Source organism: Cotesia glomerata, linkage group LG3 (assembly GCF_020080835.1).
Source record: "Cotesia glomerata isolate CgM1 linkage group LG3, MPM_Cglom_v2.3, whole genome shotgun sequence".
Taxonomy (NCBI): Eukaryota; Metazoa; Arthropoda; class Insecta; order Hymenoptera; family Braconidae; genus Cotesia; species Cotesia glomerata.
This window is the reverse complement of record NC_058160.1, coordinates 20,719,048-20,728,843: the sequence shown is the minus strand read 5'-3', so window position 1 is coordinate 20,728,843 and position 9,796 is coordinate 20,719,048. Positions and strand designations below refer to the sequence as shown.

General features: G+C 31.8%; 1 non-coding gene across 1 annotated transcript; it reads right to left on the bottom strand.

Moving 5' to 3' along the window:
* Positions 1-794: 794 nt before the first annotated feature.
* On the bottom strand, positions 795-866 carry Trnag-ucc. Its single transcript has one exon. It is a non-coding gene; the product is annotated as a tRNA-Gly (tRNA).
* Between the last annotated feature and the right edge of the window lie 8,930 nt (positions 867-9,796).

Genomic DNA, 9,796 nt, shown 5'->3' with positions numbered 1-9,796 from the left:
GGTAATATCGTCACTTTTCTTCGTAAAAGCGTGAAAATTTGCGAGAATCGTGACAGCCGCTTTATACCCCCTCGAACTTCCCCTTTGAATCGTGGTTTACCTTCTTCTTTTAAACTTTTTTTTTTTTTTAAATCTAACTCTTGCTTATTGCACCCTTCTTTCCCACGGAATCCTTTCTGGCTTTCCCAAAATGTGTACACCGGCCTCTATCCTCTATGACAGAGCACCACTACAGTTTACCGTCCATAATATTACACACTATACTCGGGAAGTTTCTTTTCACCGCGGGCAGGGGTTGATGCAGCTTCACGTCTGGTTAAAAGCAATCTATACGTTTTACAGAAATCAAAGTATAATGGATGCTCTGTTATTGTTAGATCCGTCCACGACCGAATTTTGGACAAATCTTGATGGACGTGAAACGTACAATTTTGTATACATATAAATCCTCTGAATAAAAAAAATCTGATAAATACAAACTAAAAATTAAATTAATGTTTTTTTAAGTTCAATACGAATTATTATAATAAAAAACGATAACTTATGAAATTTATTTAGTTGATACTTTCTTCTACTTAAAATATTTATAACTGACTTTTTGTCGTGATTTTATTAAACATTTAATCTATTTTTTTTTTTTTTTTTTTTTTTTTTCAGTCAAAATCGATAAGTTTTTTTAAAGTAAGAATAAAAATAATTTTAAGAAATAGTATATATTATTTTAGAAATAAAAAAATTTGAAGTTAATGTTTTAAAAATTTTTTACGTCAATTTTGCTGTAAAAAGCAAAAATGTGCGATGGCCGGGAATCGAACCCGGATCAACTGCTTGGAAGGCAACTATGCTGACCATTACACCACCATCGCACTTGTATTCAAGCTGCGTTTTAATAGAACACATCACCAATAATGAGCTAAAACTATCGCACTTCGACTCTCTCGCTTTCACTGTAGCTCAAGATAGATAAGCAAGTACAAGTATGTTACGAGAGTAAGGATAGGTATGCGCTGTTGCTCGATTATGAAAAACTAGAAACCGACGAATTTTTCATGATAGGTGAATCTACAGTCAACGCTCTCTGTATTTGACTCGCCCGTACAGGACCATTCTCTGTATTGGACGCGTCCTTGTCCATAAGAGCTGTGTAAAATCGTCAAATACAGAGGAAGAATGTGGTCAAATACAGAGAGCGGTCAAATACAGAGAGGTCCAATACAGAGAGCGTCGACTGTAATAAATACAACATTTATTTTTACGTGTTTAAATAACATATACAAAAAAAATCAATACTATGTTTTCAAGTTACTACTCACTGTGAAAAATTTTCGGAGTGAATGCGGAGTGAATGATTTTCAATTGATTAACTCCCTCTGGGAGTGAAATTCACTCCGAGACAGATTTAAATTATATTATTTAGAGACTTCACTCTGCGGGGTAAATATTTTCTTTCTTTTATTGAACAAAAATAAAAAAAATAGTTTTGAGTCGTTTACAAATTAAAACTAATAAACCGCTTTTTAATTTCTGTCAAAATTTAATTTTAAACATTTTTTTATGCAAACCAAAATCAAAAAATTTTTTTTTTAATTCACATTTTTAACTTCCCGCTAAGAAAATCGAAGATTTTCAAAAATCGGGAAGTTATTGTTTTCACCCCGTTTTGCAAAAATCAAGATTTCATCAAATCTCGACGTTTTAAGGCCACAGAAAGCTTTCCTGATGACCCCCGCGATGTTGTCATTATGTCTGTATGTGTGTGTGTGTGTGTGTGTGTGTGTGTGTGTGTGTGTGTGTGTGTGTGTGTGTGTGTGTGTGTGTGTGTGTGTGTGTGTGTGTGTGTGTGTGTGTGTGTGTGTGTGTGTGTGTGTGTGTGTGTGTGTGTGTGTGTGTGACTATGTGACTCGCTTATAACTTTTGAACGACTGAACCGATCGGAACCTACCAAACGGTGTTCTAAAAAGATCCCTCAAACTTAGATTTCCTGAGAATTTGAACCGATTTGGACCGATAGATTTTGAGAAATTTTGAAAAATTTCAAAAAAACTGAGAAAAAAATTTTTTTTTAAAGTGGTTTTTTTGGAATAACTTTTAAATGACTTTATCGATCAACTCCAAAAACTAATCCGCCCTTGAGCTTGAAAACCCACGTCGATTGCCGCTAATCCGGTCAAAATCGGTCGATTCGTTCGAGAGTTATCGTTGAAAGAAAATTGAAAAAAGTGTTTTTTCGGAATTACTCCAACATTTTTCGTCCTATTTATTTAAACTTGAAGATTCTTCATGAAGCTTAAAAAACTGCGTCGAATGCCACCAACCGCGTGAAAATCGGTTCATTTATTCAAAAGTTATTGCGATTTGAAAATTCAAAAAATTGTGTTTTATCAAACTTCTATCAGACTTTTGAGCTTGAAAAGCTCAAAAGCATAGAAAAGCTATCTCTTTAAGCTCAGAGAGCTTAAAATAACACATAAATTGTATTTTTAAGCTCGGAGAGCTCAAAAACATCATTAGTACAATTTTAAGCACCGAGGCATGAAATTAGCGGGAAGTTGCACAGATGGCCTTCAGGGTCTACCGTTTTTCTAATTTTTTTTCTTGAATTCAGATAATTGAAAAAAAAAAAAAAAAAAAAAGGTTTTTAATTTATAATTTTTTCTAGTTTTTATTCTTTTCTATTTTATATATTTCATGAATATATACATAAAAAAATTTGAACAATTCTCTTGGGTATTTAAATAAAAGGTCTTGATGAGTGTAACATCGGAATGAGCTTATATCTTAGGAAATTTCAATAATTAAGAAATGAAAGTCTATCTTGTCAACTAATTATATTTTTAACGATATAAGCTCCTTTCAATGAGTGTAAATAAAAATTGAATTCAGTATAAGAACTCTGCACTGAAAAAAAAGTTTTCTACGCTCCACTATCCGTCGTATCGTGAACGGCATATCGTTATAATCAGGGAACGGATCCTGACGGTCGCGATCTAACCTCGAAGCGCCAGTGTCTTCGGCGTAAGTTCCTAACCTCATTTGTCATTGATTATCGACAATTATTAAGTGCATGGTGATTATTGTCGTAATTATTATTACTGGATAAAATATTTAAAACTTGGCTTCGATCATATAAATCATTATTTGAAACATCAATAATAAATTATGCAAAGTTAGTTTCTCCGTCACCGCTAGGTGTATTCAATAGATCGCTGAATTAGCAAAACGGATAGTGACCATAGTGATCCAGTGTTTCGTAACGTGCGTATAGTGACAGTAGCGATACTGTATCCTGAAGCGTAGAAAACTTTTTTTTCAGTGTGTACTCGAATGTTTTCCAGATTAAAATCCAGATTCACTCCGGAATTACTCCGCTAAAAAATTTTTCGAGCATAAAAATTTTGATAAATCAAAACAGTTTTTCAATTATATCATTGAATATATTATTCAATTATATTATATATTATATATTTCGAAGTTTTTCGAAGACTTTTCAAAAACTTTAACTTTTGTTTTAAAAAATCTCAGTAACTTTTTCCAAACTTGGACATGGAGTAAATTGCTCGTTTCGTTTAAAAAATGATTTATAAAATTTGTTTCTCAATTCAAGACTTTAAAATTCTTCAAAATTATTTTTTTGATTTAAGATTTTTGCTTTCAAATCAAGTTTATATTTTTGTCAGTGCGAGCCTACGTTTGTTATACACCATAATTTTTCTGTTAAAGTACAAAAATTTTATTCAATTGATCAATAAAAATATCTTGAACGGAAACATATTCTATTTATTCAAAACTAGGTGTAAAATTTTCAAAGAAGAATATATAAACCTTAAATAGCAGCATAAAATTATGAAAATTGAAACTATTAAAGTTTGCATTAAATGACACGAGTTTAACTGTTGCGCATAAAACACCGAACCCCAAAGAAGACAGTATTACTTACATGTACAATTGAATTTGAAGATCATACAGCCGGAAGAAGGTGTCACCCTGGGCGGTACAGCGCAAGTGCACACCGTACACCGTACATATAACAGGGCATTGGCAGGTTTGAGAATTTCATTCACAACTCTCTAAGCATTATTTTTTTTATATTTATTTCATCTCGCTATATTCACTTATGTGCGATCTATGAACAGGATATCCTCAGAATTCTTGAATCGAGCGACCTACATCTGACGTAAATCTTATCCTCTTGCTCTCAAGCTCAAGTCTCTCATAACCTTGGATTTTTTTTTATTCAATAAACTTTTTGTGATCTATTTCATAAATACGACTAAAAAAATCGTTTTTTCTTTTATTACCGCGTACTTACATTGGTGATCAGAATGACGATTACTTCATCATTCCATAAAATTGTTGAGTATCCTATGCTTGTAGAGTACCAAGAAAGCAAATAAAAATTTATTTGATGAGAGCAATTATTTTGTTTTTTAGTGTAACAAAAAACATAAAAGCTCATTAACTAGGTGTTTCCCTCGTGAATTCCAACAAGGTCTTGGCATTGTATCCGGATGCATCGGCTACCTGTCGTTTCATCCCAGATCCCAGTACAGGCACGAGGAAGTTGTCGGATGGATAGGAACCCGACAAGAGAAAAGAGGAAAGATAAAAGAGAACGAAACAAGTTAAGTATAAACTGAAAAAGTGAATGAAAGAGTGAGAACAAGGATCATTGGACCTTGGGTTCTCATTCTAAGGTTTATGTTAAGGAGAACAAGAGCAACTTGGCACTCACTTCACATTTCACATACATACACGTATGTGATCGGCCGAGGGTACCTTTTTGTCACTACCCCGATTTGGCTGGTCGCGTGCCGGACCGGAATCCCTTCTTCCTTTTTTTTCTTCCCTTTTGCAGGTATGTTGCATACCGGACCAACCTGTACTTTGGGTCAATCGGGGATTAACCTGGTTACCCCTGATATGGGAAGTGACCGAAGCTATTCATCTGACCTATGGCACAGGTGTTTTCTTCTTTCAAAACAATTAAATCTGTGGTCAAAATCAATGTACTGTTATTTCTTTTGAACTCTATTATTTGCAGTTTATCATTGTATTTGCTGATTGAAGAGACATATGCTTTGTTGTACGTGTGTCAATCAAATAGTAATGTATATTTTGACCCAAAAAATAAAACATAAGATACAGTATATTTCAGAAAAAATTTCAGACAATATATTATTATCATTTTGATAATAATAAACAGATTTTATCTATATTCTGTTATCATTTATATTGTTGATTTTTATTTTGGATGTAGTTAGTTTGTTTTTATTATTATTATTTCTAAATTATGCAAAAGTTAAAAAAAAAATGTATTGATGAAAAAATTTTGTTTTTGTTTAAAACATAAATAAACTTTTATTAAAAATTTCAAACTTTATAAGTCTTATAGTGTCAATTGTTCGCATACAGAATGTGAGTTCAGTATGACGAATATAATATATTTATTCAACCAATAGTGTGATTAATATATTTATGAAAAGAAAATAAATATTAATAATTAATAAATAAATTAATATTTAACAAATGTTGTTCCCTAAATAAAATATAACTGATAAACTAAGAGTTCTAAAAAAAATTAAGATTTAAATTTATCCAACAGAAATTCAAAAACTATTTATACTTTTCATCTCTCGAGAGTATTATAAGAATTCTTGACACATGTATAATTCTTAAAAACAAGCAAACGAAAATTTCTGAAAATACTACCATGAAAAAAAATGTATGCTTTAAAATTAAACAAAAACTTAAAGAATCCCCTTGATTATATTGTGAGATAAGTAATAATAAAAAAATCCGGTTTAACAGCAGGAAAATAAATACCGGATGCTATATAATAATTTAACAAAGTTGCAGCTTAGGAACTAAGAAGAAATTTTGTGAGTGAGCAAAGAAAACTACTTTGTTTCGTAGCTCTTAGCGTACAGTAAAGAAGCTATAAAATTTACGATCGAGCCAGTAAAATAGCTTCGACAACTTTACTTCGTCGAGTTTGTGAAAAATACCAGGATAGCAATAAAGCAATTTATAACGTTTCGCTTTTGGGTTTTATGCCTCCCTCCTATCTGAGACTCTCTTGTACTCTCCGTAGCCCTCACCATACTTTTTTTCCGTAATTTAGAGTTTCTTAAAAGGCTCTATGAGATCCTCAAGGATGGCTGAATTTACAGAAGCTTAAAAAATTATCTTTTCGAGAATATCATAAAATAAATATAATACTGAATAGTGGTTTTAATTTTTAGTCCTCTTGAAAAAGTATCGAAAATTTTGAGTTGATTATTACATTACAATTTATTGACTTCCGAGCTCACTACTGTAAATTAAATATTTTTTTAAACCCCTTTGAAGTCACCGATTATTTACTCTAAACTTTTCAGGCTTCTTTAATTTTGAATCGTTTGTACACCTGCATCAACACAATAATAGTTTTTTTTTCATTCAAACTTTTTAATGATTGTCGATAATAAAAGTCTATTCGTTGATTAAATGTGAAATTATTTTTTGAAAATTACAATAGTTTAAAATTTCTGAAATTTTTGAATGATTTTTAGAATGCGATATTTAAGGGAGATAGCCACTATGAAATTTCAAAAAAAGTAATTTTTTTTTATTAAATCAAAGTTTATATATTCAAAAATATGTATCTAGAGTTTTGTATGAAAATTCCGAATATTTTCCAAGTTAGTCATTTTTGTGACAACGCGTCATATGACTTTACACGTGCGGCACTCCGACAAAAACGCGTTTTTCTCAAAACCACTTTTTTTGAACTGATGAGAACTATAATTTGCGTAAATATGAACCGATTTGCAACTTTTTTTCTCCCCGTATTCGTCTACTCAGTAGCTATCGTTGCATGTAGGGGATTTTGGAAATTTTGATTTTTAAAATTTTTTAGGGCTGTTTGAATCCAAAAAAATGAGAAAAAAAAACGAAAAAATTCTTAATATGTCGCCATTTTTTTTAAAATCCAAATTTTCAAAATCCCCTACGTGCAACGATAACCACATGCATGCAGATTCCAACGCTGTTTCGTTTTTTTGTTTTAGATAATTCGTTTTTTAGTTAGAGATCGCATCATGGAGGGGGAAATTTTTTTAGTGCTCCACAAAAATGCTAATAACTTTATAAAAACATGATATTTTTTAATAAAAATTTAGGAGAATAATCTTTAATGTATACTTTTTGAAACAAAAAAAAACCCGATTCCCAAATTCCTTTATTATCCCAGTCAAAAAAATTCCCGAAAATCACCTATTTTTTCGATCGTCACAGTGGCTATCCCCCTTAAAAAAAGAGATCATCGCAACCAAGTCTAAAAAAATTGTTTCAAGTTCAAAAACTCTACTTTACAGATTTCTGTGCAAAAAAATTTTTAAGTTACAACTTTAACTCAATTCAAAGATAGATCCCAGAAAAAAAATTTACATCTAAGCTCATGCGCGCCCATTCAAGTTCGATTTGATTATTTTTTCATTCTATCTTAGTCAATTTTCGTCTGATACGTTCAGGATTAAATGAAGAACCATTTTATTGCCTCTAATCATCTATGTCCCAGCGACCAATGATTGTATAAAAAAAATGATGGAGAGTTCAATATCACAATCTTTTATAAATTTTCTATCGCGAGTTTTTTAGAATTTTTTGCTAAAAAGCTCTACAAAAAATAATTCCTTTTTTTATTTTTATGAGTGACCAATACAAAAATATTTAAAAAATCAGAAAAAAAAATTAGGAAAATGGTTGACCCTAAAGGCCATCCGTGCAACTTCCCGCTAATTCCGTTAATACCTGGGCGCTTAAAATTGCACCTACAAAACAACACTACAATCTATGTGTTGTTTTGAGCTCTCAAAGCTCAAAAAGATACCTTTTCTATGCTTTTGAGCTCTGAGCTCAAAAGTCTGATAAAAGTTTCATAGAATACTATTTTTTGAATTTTCAAACCGCAATAACTTTTGAATGAATGAACCGTTTTTTTTTTTTTTTTTTACAAATATAAATAATGCTGTGAAGCGGGAAAGAACAGGAGTTACGGTAATTATTACGTTTAGCGTTCCACATTCACGTAACAGGATATTGGTAGGAAAGGATTGAGAAAGGAATGTGGAGAGGATCATCTTAATGTGAGTTTATAGAATACGCGAGAAAAAATTATTAGATAGCTCGGACTGGGATTCGAACCCAGAACCTTCCGAAGACATGTCGGCTACTCTACCATTTGAGCTATCCGGTCTATACTAAATTTCCTTTCGCTTATTCTATATACATTAAGCCACACCGTCCATCTTACGGCAAGCATTTTTACAAATATAAATAATGCTGTGAAGCGGGAAAGAACAGCTTCTGTATAACATGTGTATAACCGATTTGTACGCGGTTGGCGGCATTCTACGCAGTTTTTTAAGCCTCATATAGAATTTTTAAGTTTTAATTGGTCAAACTAGAAATTTCGGAGTAATTCCGAAAAAACACTTTTTTAAGTTTTCTTTCCTGCACGATATCTCTCGAACGAATCAACCGATTTCGACCGGATTAACGGCAATCGATGTGGTTTTTTTATGTTAAGAGCTTATTAGTTATTGGAGTTGATTGATATAGCCGTTTAAAAGTTATTCTAAAAAAAACCACTTTTGAAAAAATTTTTTTTTACAGTTTTTTTTAGATTTTTTGAAATCCATCGGTCCGAATCAGTCCAAATTGTATTTAAAATCTAAGTTTGGCCAAGCCCTTTCGAATGGCACCAACCGCGATGAAATCGGTTTAACCGTTCAAAAATTATAAGAGGTTTACACACACCTAAGTTTATTACTTTGTATTAAAATTCTAAGTAAAAATTTATAAAACTATGTACAAACCTTTGCCATTCGGCTAATTGCCTTGGCATATTAAATAAATACATACATACATACACACACACACACACACACACACACACACACACACACACACACACACACACACACACACACACACACACACATACATACAGACATAGTGACACCCTCGCGGGAATAGTCAGGGAAGCTTCCTAGGACCTCAAAACGTCGAGATCTGATGAAAACTCGATTTTCGAAAAACGGGGCAAAACCAATAACTTCCCGATTTTTGAAAATTTTCAATTTTCTTAGCGGGAAGTTAAAAATTATTTTTATCTCCAAAAATTTATTAACATTAAAATATGAGTAAATATTTTAAAAAGGTGATAATTTTTTACAAGATATATATTTTATTATTATGAATGTTAAGAAAGTTTAGTCTATATACTAAAAGAACCGATCATGAATCAAATCGTATTAAACTCGAAGCTCGCAGATGCATATTCATGGGAAGCATATGCGGGATTACACAGATTTAGTTGCGACACGCCTATATAACTTGGGGCTCCGGTGTGCATCGGCTAAAAAAGGGTTCTTAGGCATATTTATCAAAAGCCTGAGATGATTGTATGTATATATACGAATGGATAAAAGAATGAGAAAGAGAAAGAAATATTTAAAATTGGTCTAGTCGTTTTTTACAACGGTTCTTTTGTTGAGATAGATGGATTTATGACCTGCAACGAAAGCACTTGTGCCATCGAATCTTCACTGGTTTCATCCACTATTGCTTTCAACTCTATTTATTTTACTTCTTTATTATTTTATAAAATATGTATGAATAGGTATGTGCATATACCAGCTGCAAGCGTTAATCAATGAAAATGTTTATTAAGAAAGTGCAAGGTTGTCACTGATTTTGAAATATTGCATCCAACCGTGAGATAAAAAATGCTGATTTCTTTTTATTTACAAGC